This window comes from Miniopterus natalensis, chromosome 9, assembly GCF_054644295.1.
Source record: "Miniopterus natalensis isolate mMinNat1 chromosome 9, mMinNat1.hap1, whole genome shotgun sequence".
Lineage (NCBI taxonomy): Eukaryota > Metazoa > Chordata > Mammalia > Chiroptera > Miniopteridae > Miniopterus > Miniopterus natalensis.
Window position 1 is genome coordinate 17876022 of NC_142089.1, and position 19796 is coordinate 17895817.

General features: G+C 40.9%; 1 non-coding gene across 1 annotated transcript; it reads right to left on the reverse strand.

The window, feature by feature from the left end:
* Positions 1–3686: 3686 nt before the first annotated feature.
* Positions 3687–3799, reverse strand: LOC148092378 (U5 spliceosomal RNA). Its single transcript, XR_015715069.1, has one exon. It is a non-coding gene; the product is annotated as a U5 spliceosomal RNA (small nuclear RNA).
* Between the last annotated feature and the right edge of the window lie 15997 nt (positions 3800–19796).

Genomic DNA, 19796 nt, shown 5'->3' on the forward strand with positions numbered 1-19796 from the left:
TATCCTTGACTGTCAGAAAAGACAGGCTTTTTCAAGGAGATGAAAGTTGAATTGGGTCTTGAAAGTGAGTAGATCACCCCAGGGTCAAGAGGAAAGAGAAGGCATTGCATTCCAAGCAGAGGGAACAGTATATACAAAAGCACAAAAGGTAGCATATATGGAGAAAAGTGGTTTCCCAGTGAATGGAGCCTGGTTTGCCTGGTGGGGAGTAACCCAACAAGCCAGTGAGGACCAGCCTGTGTGTCAGATTGAAATTTTAGGGTATTACCTAAGGACAGACAATGAGAAGTTGTTAAGCGCAGATATACTATGATACAGTATCTGCTTTTAAGGAGATGGTAGGTGCAAGTGGGAAGCCTGGAAACCAGTGAGGAGGCAGGCAAAATAGACCAGAAGATAATGAAGAGGTCTGACCTTGAACAGTGGCAGTAGAAAGAGAAAGATAGTACTCCCTTTCCTGACCCTGAGTTTTAAAGTTAGCTTTTTGGGTGGTTTCCCTTAACTGGTGAGGCACACAACTAAAACTGGCAATTTGTTGTGATACGACCTTGAAGCCCAGGTCCCTCATTCTGCTTCCAAAAGACAGCTTCCTTTTGGAACCAGCGACTTGAAGTCATAGCTTTTCCTCTGTGTCGAGGTGAGGAAGAGGACTGGCCTGTCATGCAAAAAGAGAGGCCAAATGTGTACCAGCCATAAATTCCATGATTCAAAAGGCACATGAACACTCAGAGCTTCAATGTTCTCATCTCTAAAAAGGAAGATCATTCCCCATGCTTTGTGTACCTCACAGACCTGTTCATTTGTTTATTCATTCAACAATTATTTATGGAGCACATACCGTATGCCAGATACTGTACTAGGTGTTGGAGATAGCGATGAAGAATACAGAACCGACCACTGTCCTCAGAGAGCTTGCTGTGAGAATCAATGAAACAGCTCGGCCAACTATAAAGCATTGCCTTGGACTTTTTCCTACTTTTTATCTCCCAGTAAGATTGTACTCCTGTTTACTCCCCTTCATTTCCTTATCTCTGCATCCTTGAGCAAGTCACTTCCCCTCTTCAGGTGAGTCCTCATTCATATCCAGTTCAGGGTCTGTAATTGGCTTTAACTGTGAAAGGATTACTTTCTGGGAGAAAAAGATTGTAGTGGAGGAGATCTCTTTATAAAGAGGAAATAACAGGCAATAAAGCTGAGAACTCCTAGGCACGCTTTCTTTAGTAGGTATCCCTCCCAATTTCTCTCCACCCATCCTTTTCATATCCTATCCCTACACCCCGCCTTTAGTAGCTGCGGTCTCTTTAAATGCGCTCCTCGGAGTAATCTAGGCTGTAGGGCTGAGAGCACACTTCTTCCCCGGGTTGAATGTTAAGTTGTTTGTCCGTTTGGGGCCGCCGTCCTGCAGACCCGCCATATTGTCTGCTGAAGCTGCCGCCGCTGCCGCCGCGGAGCAGGAGCGAGCGGAGCCGCGATGGGTGAGTAAGGAAACCAGGCAACTGAGGACTCCAGCCGAGGCAGTCTTAGGGCTTGGGGTCGGGCGACAGCCTGTCTCCAATCTGTAGAGGATGTCTGAGGCTCCTCCAAATAGGTTTTGGGGAGAAGCCAGGCCGGGAGTGCCGCTCTGGCCAGTTTGGGGCCGGGCTAGGGCCCATGCCGGGAGCAGTCTTGGGGGCTGGTTCCGGGAACGTTGCCACGCCTGTAGCCCCCACGTGGTGTCTCTGGGCCGGAGCCCAAGCATTCCTGGGGACTAGAAAGGGGCTGACCCTCCGGCCTGCGCCGCGGAGACTGGGGCTGGGGGACGGGCTCCCCGCCGCAGGCCCGGCCGGCGCCACGGGAGCCTCCTCCAGGCGTGTGTTTGACCGACGCGCATCTTGACTGTATTCAATGGCTCCTCTGAACTCAGGGAAATCCTACCTGCGTCGCGAGTAGAGTCCTCTGGTGAGGGGACGCCAGGCGGGCCAGCTCCAGGCCCGTAACCAAGGGCAGCCGTGCCGAAGACAGCTTGGACGGCTAAGGCCGGGAGAACTTCCCGAGCCCAGGCGGAAATGGGGAGGTTCGGTGGGGCTCAGTGACAGAGTGCTTCGTTGTGGTAGAAAACCAAAGACCAAGACCTTGTGGCCATGTGTAAGTCGGGGATTTCAGATTCCCGGGCCCGGCCCTGGTTAGAAAAGGAGCGACCTGTTGCTCTTTCTTAAGGGACTCCAGCTGGCAAGGCTTGTGTTCAGGGAGAATAGAATGGCAAAGCCTTTGGACTTAAGGACAGAATCATCAGTGGTATTTACTTTCCAGGGGGGGGAGAAATCACTTCCTATGTGCAGGTATTGTTCTGAGTGCTTTACATGTCACGTTTTACTTAATATGCACAACCTAATGAGATAGGTACCACTGTTATACCTATTTTACTGATAAGGAGACTGAGGCTTAGAGAGGTAAGTTAACTTACCCAAGGTCACACAGTGCCTAAAACAGAGTGATTACTCCACAGCCCTAGTTTTTATAGCCTGGCCCCCTAGTGGTTGGGCTGGAAAAGGCTGAAATAAAGCTTTTAATCAGGCAAAGCGATAAAGGTGGGTTTTTTTGTTAGTGGGCCCACTTTGAAATCTTTAGTCTGAACGAAACTGAAAAACTGCAAATTGAATTGCTAACCCCAAATATTGTGTGTTGAGGGAAGCTAAATGAGACTCTAGGATTGAGTTTTGTAAGATCCCTGATGCTGAGGAAACATAATTTACTCCCTTGAGTCTGCAGGGCAATGACTGTAGAATCAAATCTGGTATTATAATCCTGCCTGTCTCTTCCTAGCTCTCATCCAGAGAAGTCACTTAGGTGTCGAATGCAATAATACCTATAGAAAGCATCTAGCGTAGCCTTAATAAATGTTATTTTTCTTTTTGAGCCTTCATTTCCTCATCTCTAGAAAGAGGGGAGGGGGCAGTGTTATCAAGGTGTTTGAGAACGAAAGATAGGACGGTGTTGGAAGCCTAGTAAATATCAGAACAGATTATTTTCCATCTTTTAATTCCTTTCTGTTAAGTACTCTGGTTTCCAAAATCCTCCATTAAGACTGAGATGCCTGTCTTTGTAACTGCAGCTTTATGTATCAATGAAAAATTTTAGGGGCTTTAATATTTATAGATTTTGTATTGGCCTTCAATAAATTTGATGGCGATTTACTATTTTTACATATTGAGAAACTACCTCAGAGAAGATAACACAGTAAGCAGCAAAGCCAGAAGTGAGATTCTTACCCAGTTTGCTGCACGTAAACCTCTTGGAAGACTGAACGTCTGAAGTAAATAGTCCTTTTATGGTAGACTTTGAAAGTTCTTCAGTGAAACAACAAAACCTGACCAAGGTCCTGAAGGGGATTTTTAGTCTAGAGCCAGGCTGCCTCCCCCCTTTTCTTTCCAACTCCATTTCAGGTACCTCTCTCCCTCTCCCACCCTATCTTCCTGACTATCCAGCTATGGTGGGTTCTTTGTTGTTTTTATTTTGGCTGATCCTTATACCATGGGAGTGAAACTAGTGTAAGGATACATTTAATCCTAACATTGAATCTGAGTTAGTTTGGATTTTCCTCATTTATAAATATGAATAAACAGGCTTTGAGGTTAGGTGATAGTCCAAGGCTGGCGGCCTGCACCACACCTACATGAATCTAGAACCTGCTGTATTTCTATTTTTTTAACCTTGTAAAAATGAGGCCTCAAGAAATTGAGTGAAAACTTATAATTGTTCCTCTCCATAGTTTTTAGTAAAAGGCAAAAGATTTATGTGATCTGAAGAGAAACCAGAGTATTGAACCTGCTGTATATCGCCAGCTCTCAGGTATACTCTCCTTGAGCTCTGGCCCATATCCTCTGCTATTTTTCGTGTGCCAAACTTCATTAGCCTTAACAGACCTTTGTAGTGATTTCACCACCATTAGGAGCCCTGTGTGGGGGATACTTGCAATTCTGGAAGTTGCTTATTCTAACCTTCTCTAGCAGAGACCACAACCTCTCAAGACATTTGGCAGACACTGGTGATTTTATCACCATTCCATCTTGCTAACCAAGAATCTGACAGCCCCTCCCCAGCCCCAGGGATAGGTCTTGATTAATATAAACTCTCATTCAATCACTATAATTCTAGCTCCCTAGGCAGTGATTGATTTAGGCATGGGCATGTGGTGCAGTTCAGGCTAATTAGATATGAAGGGAAGTCTGGGTGACTTCTGGAAAAGCCTTCCTTATTTAAAAGAGATTTGCTTCTGTTTATTTTATTATTATTTTTTGCCAGCTTATATTTTAACCCAGCTATCACAAAGAACTTCAAAAGAAGAGAGCTGAAAAAGCTATAATAATAGCTAAAAATTATATAAACTTCCCATGTGCTGGACACTAAGTACAATAATATTATTTTGAGGTTTAAATGTCTAACATCTAAGTGTCTAAGTACTGTAATATTGACTCATTTAATTCTCAGACTCTCATGTTCTAGTTGAGGAAATTGAAGCACAGAGAGGTTCAGTGACTTGTGAAAGGTCAGAGATAGCAAATAGAGGAACCACTTATTCAGGTAGTATGGTTCTAACCAAAATATGTTCTGCCTCTGGAAAGGAAAGAGCCCTTTCTGACTCTGAAATTGCCATTAGCAATGCTGGGATCATGAGGCAGAATTTACAAGTGCAAGTGGTTCTAAGGGTGAGGGTAGAGAAGATGGAAAGAATCTGATCTCTTCATTGTTTTTGAGCCACTGAATTAGCCAACTTTGGGACTGTCCTATCTTTGCCTTTAAATAGTTTACTGAAGACCACTTCTATTTTGCTTTGGGGTCCAAGTAACAAAGCCTTTTTAACTGATAATCCTCCTGGGTCAGGAAGTGATTTAGCCCATTTCTTTTTGCTTCCTCCAACCTTTCCCACCCACCCCACAGTTCATAACTGCTACTTGCAGAGAAGGCACTAAACCATCAGTCACTACCTAAGTATCTCACAAGCACCAAACTCACCCCTCCTTCTTAGCCTGCTTTTCTTGCATTTTTGTTAATGGTGGGACCATTGGGCATAAGATAGAAACCATATCTGTCTTTTATTTCTTATTTCTTTTATTCCTTTTCTATACTGGCAGTTGTTGAATCCTATGTGATCATGTTACTGAGGTCTTCCTTAAATTGCTTTGTGTGGGTTTTTCTCACAACATAGTCCCATGAAGAGTATTCTGTAGGATTCAACCTTTCTGAGTCTCAGGCTCCTCAAAGTGAAAATATGAATGATACTATTTATTGATGTTAAGTGAAGATTCAGTGAATTACCAAATGTCAAAAAATATTGTAAACTGTAAAGGTGTTATAACTTAAGCTCTCCAAATCTTTCTCTTTTTTTAATCCTTACACGAGAACATGCTTTTATTGATTTTAGAGAGAGAGGAAAGAAGAGGGAGAGAGAGAGAAACATGATGTGTGAGGCAAACATTGATTGGTTGCCTCCCATACGCACCCCCACTGAGGATCAAACCCGCAACCCCGGGTATGTGCCGTGGACGGGAATTGAACCCACGACCTTTCAATGTACGAGATGACACTCCAACCAGCTGAGCCACACTGGCCAGGGTTCTCCAAATCTCTTCTGTAGCCTCCGTATCACTACCAGTTCTGCTGCAGCAGCATTGCTGAAATACCCATCCCATCTTGTCACTCTCCTCCTTAGTTTAGGAACCTTCACTGGTCTTCTATTATCTATAGGATAAAAATCATAATAGGGTATGGTATTCAAGGCGCATGGTATTCCTATTGACTTTACTAATCTTATTCCACTTAACATTTATCTGCATATCCTGCATGCCACTCAGATTACCTCCTTTGTACTTTTCCTATGGAAATCTTACCTGGTTTTCAAGATCTAGTTTAAATGTTACCTCCTTCGTGAACCTTTTTCAAATATTTTATGCCTTTCAGACTGGAAGTAAACTCTCCTGAATTCTGTAGCACTTTGTTCTTACCTTTCATATAGCCCTTTTCATACTCATTTTTTTAAAAATATGTTTTTTATTGATTTCAGAGCAAGGAAGAGAGAGAGAGAACAATGATGAGAGAGAGTCACTGATTTGCTGCCTCCTGCACCCCCCCCCCCCGACTGGGGATCCAGCCCGAAACCCAGGCATGTGCCCTGACTGGGAATCAAACGATGTCCTCCTGGTTCATAGGTTGATGCTCAACTGCTGACCATGAGGGCTGAGCCATACTCATTCTTGTGTTATAGTTATTTCATTCTGCAACATAGTTAGGTCTTCAGCCAGTTACTTAATCTCTAGAGCCTCATTTTCTTCATCTCTAAAATCAAGATAATATCATCTGCCTCATTGGGGTTTAGGGGAACTAAGTGAGCTAATGCTTATAAAGCATTTTAGCATGTTATTTAACACCATAATTACTTGATAAGCAATAACTAATTGCTGTTAGTCACTTAGTGAACAAATAAAGTGCTTGCTATGTGTCAGGCCCTATGCTAAATTTAAAAGTTAATCAATTTGTCTTTGAGGAAAAGGCAGAAACATGAATACTTGTCAGAAACTCATACTCTTAGGGGCCAGGCAAGCATCATTAATTAGTTTCAGCAAATGTTTACTGAATGCCTACCATGTGCCAAGGACTGTTCTAAGGCCATGGAAATACAGCAGTGAACAAAATGGACCAAAACCTATCTTTCTGTTGAAATCCCCAGAGTTTATAGTGGGTAATTGAGTGAAATCAACCAAATAGAGATTGGCAGGCCAACGAGAGAGCCCGATGTAACCTACTGAGTTCCCTCCAATTGTTGCCATGGGGGAATGTAAGTCTAGTGGTGCCTTATTGCATAATTTCCCATTCCTTTTCACAATTTGTATCCCCCTTGAAGTTGGAAATCTGAATTTTCATATGATATTAATGAATTAAACATTTGTAAACATTACATGTTAACTTTTAAATTTTAAAAACATTAAGCTAACCAAAGATAAGGCTATTTGAGGCCAAATATTGCCCAAGAACTGCCTGTCTTATAAATTTTTCCTGAATTAATATTCTGTGTTTTATAAAATATTTCTGCCTGGCAGGTGTGGCTCAGTGGTTGAGTCAATCCATGAACCAGGAGATCACAGCATACAGACTTCAATGTAACATAGTATGTTAAATCTGAATGAGCCAATATCCTCACCTGCTAGGTATAACTCTCCAACTTCCTTCAGGAAAACTTAGCCATCTCACCAAAATTGCCAGTATTAATAGGCATTTTATATATATATATGTGATAGGTGTACATATTCCTATTAATATTGGCAATTATATATACACACATACCTATAATAAATGTAAGCTTTAGCATCGTGCACTTGATCAGTGGCTTTTACAAAACATTTCAATGACACGGAAGCAAATTGGAGTGGGATAAGAAATGAGAGAGGAGAGGCAAACTTTCAAGAAATTTGGAGTAGCCCTAGCCAGTTTGGCTCAGTGGTTAGAGCGTTGGCCCTTGGACTGAAGGATTCCAGCTTCGATTCCAGCAAAGGACACCTACCTCAGTTGCAAGTTTGATCCCCAGCTGCAATGGGCGGGGCGGGGAGGCAATCAGCTGATGTGTCTCTGCATTGATGTTTCCCACCCCCCCCACCCCCCCCCCGTGGAAAGCAATGGGAAAAATATCCTTGGGTGAAGGTTAAAAAACAACAACTAAGAGTAAAGAGAGAAGGAACAGGTTAAGAGGCTCTTATAAAGTCTAGGCAAGAGATCATGAAGACCTGAATTAGGGCAATGATAGTAGGAACAGAGCCCGGCCGGGCGTGGCTCAGCGGTTGAGCATCGACCTAGGATCCTGGCGATCGAGGTTCGATTCCTGGTCAGGGCACATGCCCAGGTTGAGAGCTCGATCCCCAGTTGGGGGGGGGGGAGGGAGGCAGCTGATCAGTGACTCTCTCATTGTTGATGTTTCTATCTCTCTTTCTCTCCCTCTCCTTTCCTCTCTGAAATCAATAAAGATACATTAAAAAAGGGTGTAGTACTGACATAAAAATCAATAAATAGACCAATGGAACCAAATAGATCCATACTTAAAAAAAAAAAAAGATAGGAACAGAGAAAGAGAATCCAGAAATAATTAGGAAATAAAGCCGGCCATACTTAGAGATTGGATGTGAAGATAAGGGAAGAGGAGTTGTCAAGGGTGACTCCCAAGTTTCTGGCTTGAAAAGCTAAGAAGATACTGGACAGATTCCTAATTCCTTATACCAGAGTTTCTCAACCTTTTCTTTCATTATCACCCTCCTAAGGAGCCTTTCTGGACAGTTTTTTCCCCTAATGCATCCCTCCCATGAAATTTTAATGCATAGATACACTTTATGTTTTTATGTATAATAAATGTATCTTTATATATAAAGCGAGTAAGCATAAAGCTTGCTTTTTATTCAGTGCAGGATTAAGAACGACTGAACAATATTTTATGTTAAAAGTTAAATTGAGCCCAGCCAGTGTGGCTCAGTGGTTGAAAGTCGACCCATGAACCAAGAGGTTTGATTCCTGGGTCAGGGCACATGCTCAGGTTGCAGGCTCGATCCCCAGTGGAGGGCATGCAGGAGGTGGCCGGTCGATGTCTCTGTCTCATTGATGTTTCTATCCGTGCTCTCCCTCTCTAAAATCAATAAAAACATTTTTTTAAAAAAGCTAAATTGAAAAGCTATTCACATTTACCTAAGTTTTATAGCCGTATTTGCTGAATAACTTTTACTTGATGTGAGAAAATAACTTAGAACTTAACTAGCTGCTAGATGTTCATTCAGATCCTGATGGCATTTTTCTTTGCAGCACTTGACATAATTAATCATGACAAATTTTAATTTGTAGAATTAAACAATAAAATATAAGCTTTTAGTTTAATTACCAAAGCCAGTGTCACACATTGAGGATCAAGTATAAATAACATTCACAGGACATAAAAGACACGCACAGACCACCTCTTGTTATATGACTTCAAGATCCAACAATCACCTGTAAGTCCCGCAGTCATGACCATCTATTCGCCATAGGTTTGCAGTACAGATCTTGCATTTCTTTGTCTGCCTTCCATGAAGTCAGTGTCGATGCTACTCATGTAATACTTGAGAAAACCCAATGAGAGAAATGAAATACTAAGGAATAAGACTTTATTGATAAGGTTGAGCTTTGGAGGACCACACATCATTGTAATATCTAAGTACCCCTCTCCCTCATGAACCAATATTGCCCTTTTGGGTGTAGTATTGTCCCCATTGAGAATGAATGCTTTCTAATAAACCATTTATGCCAGATATTTCAAAATTCTGATTGTTTAGGTTTTAGAAAGGCATTATAGTACATGTAACTTAGATAACACCTCCAGCAGGGTTTGAGATTAAGTCCTATATAATCAAATATTAATATTTTGTAGCAAACCATTTGCATATTAATTGAGATAAATAAGGACTATAAATAGTACAAAGTTTTGTTCAGGTTTTGCAGCTAAATGTTGTTTTGAGGCTATATTTATTTTTTTTAAATCTTCCTATTTTCAGAACACCTTTTATTTCAGAATTCCAAATAAGGAATTCTGGACCATGAATTAAGAATTAAGAAAAATGGCCCAGCTGGGCATGGCTCAGCGGTTGAGCTTCCACCTAGGATACAGGCAATCAGGGTTCGATTTCCAGTCGGGGCACATGCCCAGGTTGCGAGCTCGATCCCCGGTCGGGGGTGTGCAGGAGGCAGCCGATCAATGACTCTCTCGTTATTGATGTTTCTATCTCTCTCTCCCTTCCTCTCTCTGAAATCAATAAAGATATATTTTAAAAAAAAAATTAAGAAAAATGCATAAGGAGCAGGTTTATGGAGATGATGACTAAAAATTTTTTTAAAAGAACATTTGAGATGCTTACAAGACATGGTTGAAGGAACCCCATGGGTATTATTTGTGGACTGCAGGTAGAGATTTGGAAGTCATCAGCATTTGCTTTCCAAAGAGGCAATGATTGTCTAATGAGACATGATTAGAACTACTCATCTTAGGCTGAGGTAAATGGTAAAGAGCAGGTTCTTTTTTAAAATTCTGGCTTGTTGGTTCTTATAGCCTAGCTTTAGAGGGAGTGAAGATGGAATAGAAGGGTAAAGATTAAAAGAAAGGAGCTAAAGTGTTAGGAGGAAGGAAAAACTACCTGTTACTAGAGAGCAAGAAAATATAGTTATCCTCTTTGACCCAACTTCCTAGATATTGCCTTCATGGGCAATTGAGGCCTTTCATAGTAGGAGCTGAGAAGAAAAGGGAAATAACCATTGATTTAGCATTTATGCCCTAGACACATTCACATTACTTCACAAAACCTCCAGGGCTATAAAGTTTATCCTTATTTTATAGTTAATAGAAGTAGTAACTCAAAGTTACAGATATACACACATATTCCAAATTATTATCTCCAAACTAGTTATCTCCAATATATGTCTATTCCAAGTGGTTATCTCATATATATTTTTTCCCCCCTTTTGAGTCCTTTGAACTGTGTGAGTACATAGGAGATACTTGGTGAATGTTTTGTGGTTGTCTTAAATGGAAATTGAGCTCTTTGCTTTCCCTAGTTTAATTCATTTTAGTTCCTTGTAACACCTAGTGGTAGTGGCAATGAGGTGTTCCTAGGAAGTCCTGCAGTCTATAAGAGATGGTTGGAAATTTTCTTTTGGAGAAATTGTTTGGACTGTAGCTATCCTTAGTCCTCTCCTATGTCTCTTACCACCCCTTACTTCCCATCCCTAGGTCTGAGTATTGCATTTACATATAAACTCAAGGGCTAAATTGACTAGAAAATCCTAGGAGGGAACTAGGATTAGAGAACTGGGACTATCAACTAACTATCTAGCTGATTTATACCTCAGTGTGCCATACAAAGCTTAGACCCCGAGCTTTGAATGTACAATTGTATGTGCAGAAGATAGTTTTTCCCACATTGTCTTTTAGCCAAACCACCTAGTTTATAGATTCAGGTTTGTTTCCTAGAGTAATCGTTGTCTATGATCCTGTGAGGATCTGCTAGAATATGAGCAACCTTGTTATGGCCCCATTGTGGACTAACCCAGTTGTCCATAGGAGAGTCTCATTGTCTTGATGAGTGGCAGTTCTGACAGGCTTGCAGATAATACCATGAGAGCTGTATGCAGTCAGACCTGTTTCATACTGTTTTCTTGTTTGCATTATTTCCTTGTCATGACGCTCTGAGAGAAATTCCAGAAGTTTGAAAAGTTACTGCCAAACTTAAATCCTACCTTATCAGCACAGCATTTAACTATTTACCAAGTACTTTCATGTATATTCTCATTTGATCTTCACTGTAACTCTCAGATAGACAGGTAGGAAATTTGATATACAGATAAGTGACACCCAAAGTGATATACATTTATTAAGTAGCAAGACCAGAAATCACATTGTCTGGCTTTGTAACTTCTTTCACCAATACCACACTGTTTCCAGTGTGCCTGTTCATGGTCCTTCCAGGACAGCTGCCTTCTCTCAGCCTAGATATTTCTTTATAATACAAACCCTTGAAAATATTCTGCCCATTCACATAATGTTGAGGTTTAAAAAAGATTTTCAAACCCTACACCAGACTTAAATGACATTTATCTCAGCTCATCCTGTTTTTCTCAACTTTATTTCCCTTAACGCAGCTGCCACCACCACCCATCACTTCCTACTCAGCACGTACCCATGGTTGGGGGTGCCGCAAAAAGAACAGGGAGATTTAACTCTAGTGATTTTTGTTTTTCCTTTGAAGTGTCAGGCAACCCTCAAGTGACTACCTAACTACCTGCCAGTCCCTACAGTTTTCTACTTCTCTTCATATCAGTGTTGGTATCATCTGATATTTTTATTCCCTGTTGTTGGCTGGAACTACACCATACCTTATTTAAGGGATTGGTCAGAAAATGCTTAAGGTGGCAGAATCCAAGAAGAAACATTCACACTCTTTCCAGGAAGTAACAAGGGAGTCCCCTTGGAGCTGTGCTGTTAAGTAAAGTATATATAATGGAGAGAATGTTGGCTTAGTCAGAAAGAGCTGGATTTAGACTCCCACTTATTAGCAGGGTCCTTCTGCAAGTTATGTTTCAGTTTCTCCAACCTCTAAAATGGGGGTTCTAGCCCACCTGGGCGTGACTCAGCGGTTGAGCATTGACCTAGGATCTAGGAGATCCCTGTTTGATTCCTGGTCAGGTCACAATCCTGGGTTGCGGGCTCGATCCCCAGTCAGGGGTGTGCAGGAGGCAGTCAATCAATGACAACTCTTTCATCATTGATGTTTCTTTCTCTCTCCCCCCCCCTTCCTCTCTGAAATCAATGAAGATATATTTAATAAAATAAAATGGGGATTCGGTATGAGCTTAGACTTAAAAGCTAAACGAATCATTACTAATTTTCCCTGGGAACATCCCCCTAATAGCAGTCAGATTGATTTGGGGGTATTTGAAAGGTCTTTCAAAGGGGTATCTTAGTTCTTAGTCTGGATTTAGTAGATGCAGTTGTGTGCCACTTAACAAAGATATTTTCTGAAAAATGCATTGTTAGGTAATTTCATTGTTACTGTAACATAGAGCATACTGCATGAACCTAGATGGCATAGCCTACTACTGTAATCGTATGTGCTATACTTTTTATGACTGGCAGAACAGTGGGTTTCTTTACAGTAGCATCACCACATGTCATGAGGGCTAGAACATCACTAGGTGATAGGAATTTTTCAGCTCCATTATAATCTTATGGGACCACCATTGTGTATGCAGTCTATCGTTGACCAAAAAGTTATGTGGCATGTGACTATAATACCTTTTCACCATAGCCAGAGACTTTGGAAAGCATTCTGGACTGACCTTGAGAAGAATGCTTTCCATCTAGCAGTGAGGACATAAGATGTGCAATTTTCTTGGCAGGAGTATCATGATTCTTTTCTACCTTGGTACCTGGCACAAGTTTCCTAGCAGAACATGGAAATAGTAACTTGACACAGGAAAGGAACTTGTATATACTGCAGTAGTTTGTTGGTTTAATCATAAAAATCATTAACTTTGAAGGTATCTCAATTTAAGATAAGTTCATTAAGAAAGGACTTACATGGATTACTGGTTTATTTTGATTATCTTAATGTGCTAATTGATATATAACTGCCTTAAAAGAATAGGTATCCATGTGGAAAAGAATGAAGTTGGACCTCTGTCTTACATCACACACAAAAATTAACTCAGTGGATCAATGACTTAAATGTCAAGATCTAAAATTCGAAAACTCTTTTAAGAAAACCTAGGAGTAAATCTTTATGACCTTGGATTTAGATAGCAGATATGACAGCAGAAGCACAAGCAACCAAAAAAAAAAGGTAAATTGGACTTCATCTAAATATAAAACTCTTGTGCTTCAAAGGACAGCATCATGGATAATGAGAATTATGTAAGTGCTCACTTACGTTGCTTTATTTTGGCTGTCAGGTAGACATGTAAAAATGCAACTCAGATTTAATAATTAAGTGATTCTTTGGGTCTCGTTTATCTGCATTCATCTTTCCCTATTTTCTGAACAAGTTTGCATATTCCTATTCCAAATTTTTGTTTTTGTATGTTTATTTTGTTGAATTTCTTTTAAACTACTTCAGATCCTCTGGGAAACTGAAGTTTAAAATGTTGAATGGAACATTTGAGAACATATTTGTGTCTTGCATTGTGCTTTAGATACAGATTCTTGCTCTCAAAGATTTAGTGGTCTGAAAGTTGGTTGTGAACTAAAACAGTATCATTAGAGGTTGTCAGTAGGGACCACTTGGGGGTAACAAGTGTCAAAGATAAACAAAGGTGGACACCAGTTAAGGTGATATGGATAGATTTTAATTAGTGATATATTATTGCAGTAGGTAAAAGTGTGGACTGAACTCAGCTTCAGTTTGTATAAAGGTAACTGGGCATTTTAAAGGGATATGAGGGAACAGAGGCAGAGGGTGCGAGGGTAAGAGGGAGCTCAGTAAAGTCAGAAGTGAAAAATTACAAAATATGAGTAAGGGGTTGGTCCATGTGAAACCCATCTGGGTTTGCTAACTGGCACTTACCTCCCACAGAGGCTGGAAGATGGGCACACTATTTTCAGATGTTGACTGGAACAAAGTAAATTCTTTTAGCAGCCTTGAGATTTTCTCAGGTACACATTTGGGCGTGTGTGGCTAGATTCATTCTAGTGATGTGACCTTAAACTATTAGAAACTATGTTAGCGTTTTGTTCAAGTCTTTATAGGCCAAAGTTGAGGCCTAGTTGGGAAAGGGCTCAGAAGAGCCTGGATAGAAATTGGCCAAAGAGAGAATCTCAGGTGCAGGTAAAAATCAGTTTACCAACCTGATGTCTTTGGGGAGGAGGATGTTTATGGCGGACTCTTAAGACCATGTGAATGGTAACGGCATTAACTCCAGACTAGTGAAAATAGGAGAAGAAACTGGTTTAAGGAGAAAGTGAGGTGGAGATAGCCAGTAGGCATTTGTAAATGCATTTTTAGGCAGGAGGTTGTGACCGTAGGGATTTGGTACTTGGTGTAAAAGTGGAGGTTGAAGGCAAGGGAGGCCTCTTGGGGAGGGGAGCTACTCCTGCTAAGAGGACCAAAGGTAGAATTTTGATACACACTGATATTGAGAGATTTGCATTGGAAGAGGAACACAGTATGAAACCTGAGGAGTGGTTGGGAAGGTAAGAGAAGAACTGGGAGAGGGTGGTACTGTCAGAATCATGGGTAGAGTTTCAAGAAGGTAAACGTAATCAGTGACAAATTAGAAAGTCAAATAGAATGAATTCTGACAAGGTCATTGGGTTTAACAATCTAAAGTGTCTTTTTCTGAGCCGTCTGAGTCTAGTTATGTTACAACGAAGTTTTTATTCAGTTTTCGTATCAATTCTGGAGGAAACCCCATGGTTTCTGGGTTTCTAGTAGGAAACCCTTCTACAATCTGCATTTGGAAGTACTGTACTGCTCCACTCGAGTCAAAAGGAAGTTTTCTTTGCTGTATGCTTTTTCACTTACCATACACATACTGGCGAACATTTATTAAGCAACTATTATAGCTAGGCCTTGTATGGGGGACAGTGCCGATGTTCATTAAGTAGTGAGTAAATATTTCAACAGTGATTGGTCCAACAAATATTTGTAAATCTGTGATATTATAGATGCTGAAGATACAACAAAGGTCCCTGTAGAACTTACACATCCAATGGAGAATAGACACATTGTAAATTGTGTAATGAAGGAAATAAAACAGGTGTTCTGAGGAAAGTAAAGTAGCTTTCTTTGGGTTAGGAGGGAAGGATTTAGCAATTCTAGGAGCTACAGAAAGAAAACAAGTGTGAAGACTGCAGCGAGAAAGGGCTTGATGGGTTCCAGATACTGAGGGCCTCTGTGCCAGGAGTATATGATGAATGAGAGTAAAGAGCTGAATGAGATATAGGCAGGACCTTGAACTGTGAAGATTTTATTATGTGGGAGGAGTAGTGTGCTCTGGTTTTATTGTGTGTTGATGGATTAGAGGGAAAAGGGGAGACAAGAGATGATAGTGACTTGGATGGGGTGGGGGTCAGGAATTGAGAGAGTTGTAAGTACATTCAAGTTGTATTTTGGAGCTAAAGCTAGGACAGAATTTGGCACTAAATTAGATGAAAGAGATGGGGGTGGGGAGAGCTCTCAGGCAAACATATTCCATAACATTTTTCAATTGCTCCCTGTTCATATGCATCATATGCACTAATTAGAGACTTGATTGCCAGTAATTCTCAAGTTAAACACCTTGCTGACCAAAGTAGCTGGCCACAGGGGCGAGTTCTGGCTCAAAATAGCCAATCAGCAAGGTGTTGAAATGACCAAGTAGAACAATTAAGGCAGTCTAAGGGCAGTAGCCAAACTGAATAGAATTTTATATGTATTGTGAGGTTGGAAAGAAGTAGTTCTCAGAGGTTGGATGAAAAGAGGAGGCCTTTGGAATTAGAGGGTCTAGAATGAAGTCCAGCTTCAAAATTTGTGCAAGTCATGGCACCTCTGAACCTAGTTCCTTAGCTATTAACTGAATATGCTACTAATTGGCTAATCTTTCTTGTTGGTTGTTATAGGGATCAATTAGGTCATATGTTTGAAAACAGAAGCATGATGCTAGGGTTTATTTCATTACTTAACAAAGCCCCTATAACATTTTGTTTGTCTGGCGCAATGTAAAAATTGAGCATGAATGCAATCCCTGCTTTATTATTGTAACTGTCCTATTAAAAATCATTGACCTCACCTGGCTGGACGTGGCTCAGCTGTTGAGCGTCGACCTAGGATCCAGGCAATTAGGGTTCAATTCCCGGTCAGGACACATGCCCGGGTTGCGGGCTCGATCCCCCGTCGGGGGTATGTGGGAGGCGGCCGATCAGTGACTCTCATCACTGATGTTTCTCTCTCCCTCCCTCTCCTTTCCTCTCTCTGAAATCAATAAAGATATATTTTTTAAAAAAAATCATTGACCTCTTAACCTTTTAAAGCATTTGAGTTTGTGGTTAACTGAAATTCTAGAATGTAAGCATATTTGTTTCTTTATTGGTGATGGAGCAGTCCCCAACCCAGAGTTCTGATGGATTTGCTATTACCAGTCACTTCCCTTTTCAGGAAATGAAAATAACCTGGAGTTTGGGACCAAACAGGTCAGAGTTGACTTTTTAGCATTGTCACTTGTTATTTAACCTCTGAGTCTCAATTTTCTCATCTGTAAAATGTATTCTCAGGAATGTTGTGAAGGTTAGAAATTATATCTTCAAAGAGCTTGGCACATTATCAAACCTTACTAGCCCACTTATGGATTCTGTACCCCAGTTACTCTCTATAACTCCTTTCTTTTTAATTAACTGGCATATGATCATAGTGTTTTAACCCAAGAATTTTATGTTGATGCATATTTGCTAGAGAATTTCTAGTGAAGAGTCAGAGAGGCCAGCTGAAGAAAACAAATCCAGCCTGGAAACAGTCAGGTTTCTTACATTCTTGAAGGAAGAGGCCTTAAACTAGGAGATAACAGTCCATCTTTTTTATCTCTCTTCCTGGTGCCATTAAGTAACTTTCAATGCATTGTGATAAATAGATTTCCTAACTGTAGCATATGTCCCGTAGTTGGTCTGTCCGATTTAAAGCCTAGTTCATGCTTTTCCTGTGCAGCTACAATAACATTTTATTAGAAAGCCTCCCTCTTCGAAGAGGAGGACCCACTCAATTTAGCACCAGGACAAGGGAAGTAATTTGAAAAGACTTGCAGCTTCATAGTTCCAGGGTCCGTTTTCTTTGAAGATTGTCATATCGTTACCTAGAAAATAAGGCTAGTTCCCTTATCTCCTAAATATTGCTCTTTTGGGTTCTTCTAGGCAGATGCCTTCAAGTGATTGCTTTGTAACATTTTGAAGTACAGACCATGAACATAAGACTTTTATTTGGAAAGTTCTATAGCCAGCAGCTGTCTAGGGTGTGAGCTTGAAGGTGTAGTACTATCATTCTCATCCCATATACAGGACAGCTAGCTATATGTTGTATGCCTTTTTCTAAGGAAATGTGCATGATTTTTTAATTAATTAATTTTTCCATATTGAATAATTTATTTATATATTTATCCTTGCCCAAGGATATTTTTTCCATTGCTTTTCAGAGAGAGTGGAAGAGAGAGAGAGAAAAACATCGATTGGTTGCCTCCTGCACATGCCCCAACCACAGCCAGGGATCGAGCCTGCAACTGAGGCACATGCCCTTGTCCAGAATTGAACGCAGGACCCTTTAGTCCACAGGGCAACGCTCCAACCACTGAGCCAAACCGGCCAGGGCTGAATAATTTATTTTAAAAGTTAAAATACTGTGAGGTACACTTGAAAATGATATTAAACATAATTTATTATCTGGGAGTTCAGAAGTCTCTTTAAGATTTTGAAGGCCCAGCTGGCATGATTCAGCAGTTGAGCAGTGACCAATGATCCAGGAGATCATGGTTCGATTCCCAGTCCTGGCACATGCCAGGGTTGTGAACTCTATCACCAGTAGGGGGCATGCAGGAGGCAGCCTATCAGTGACTCTCTCATCATTGATATTTCTATCCCTCTCTCCCTCTCCTTTCCTTTCTCTGAAATCAATAAAGACACATTTAAAAAAAAAAAAAAGATTTTGAGGGTTTCTTATTGTTGTGATAAATATGGACATCATAAAGATGTACAGAGTGTTAGGAGAGAATTGGAATTAGAGCAGCTTTTACCTAATGGCAATATTCTCTAGCTGTGTTATATAAAAATGTGCATGATTTTAAAATATGACGAATCTCAGAATTTTAAACATACCAGTGATTAAATGGAGTATTACAGCAATCTTGCTACTCACCTAGTGTGTGACCTGAGACTCAAGGTCTTCATCTATCAATTAAGGCCTGTATTAATTTGCTAGGGCTACCATAACAAAGTACCGCAGACCAGGTGGCTTAAATAACAGAAATTTGTATTCTGTTCCAGAGGCTAGAAGTCTAAAATCAAGGTGTCAACAGGGTTTGCTTTTGAGACTTCTCTTCTTGCCTTATAGAAGGCTATCTTTGTATTCACATAATGTACTCCCTCTATGTGCATCTGTATCTTTTTTTTTTTTAACTTTTTTTTTATTGTTGACACACTGTGCATCTTTATCTTAATTTTCACATTGGATTAGGACCCTACCCCAGTATTAAGACCGTCTTCAAATATAGTCACCTTTGAGGTACTGGAGGTTAGGACTTCAACATATGAAGGGGGGGCATAATTCAGGCCATAGCAGGTCCATACCTAATTTATATTATTATTGCTAGCCCCTTGGTTCTAAAAGCTTAGGAAATGCATGTCAATATTAGACATTTATTTCCTAGAAATGGGTGGTATAACTTCAGAGACCTATTCACTTTGAGAGAGTTCCTTGACTAAGAAAACCCAAGACAGTCAGATGCCAGAAAAGGTATACTTGTGTTGTAGATTTTGTGATCCAGCCCTAGCAAGTAAGGGAGTACATGATGAAAAAAGCCCCTTTGCCTGCTGGTCCCCAAACAAGAGTTCAGCCTTCCTTTGGTTGCTAAGTCCAGATGTGCTTCTGCAGATGTTCCTCCTTCCAATCTAATCTTTCCTGCCTGGCTTCTCTAGTGAAGTCATAAGCAGATATTTGTGATAGTTTCTTGTCACCGTGGTGACTGAAGAAGCACAACCTGGTTCTCCTTCTAGCTTCACTGTCAGCTCTGCTGGAAGGAGAGGATAGCCCTCTGGGAGGGCCCAGGCTCAGAGTCATGAATAACCATCTGTCAGGTAATGGGGGGCAGTAGTCCACAGTGCCAACTTAAGGAACCTGTCCTGTGCCTGTTAGTCTTCAGGCACAAGGGTAATTAGGGACCCCAAAGGGAGGCTACTGCAGTCCCCTAGAACTTTGTTCGTTTTAACAGTAAATCCACTTGGGCTTTGCCAAGTGGGTATAGAGACTTGCATATTCTAAGACCCAGCTGCTGCTGTTGATTTGCCAAGCTACTTTCCAGGATGACCAGAGGCACCATCTCTGAAGTTTCGTTTCCCCAGTAGGTTTAGCTCCAGAATTCAGCTCTCTCCTCAGCTTCCATTTTGTTTCTCTTTCACTCATATTCTTTTTTTTTAATCACCTGAGGATATTTTCCATTGCTTTTCAGAGAGAGTGGATGAGAGAGAGAGAGAAACATTGATGTGAGAGAGACACATTAATTGGTTGCCTCCCGCACACTCCCCGACCGGG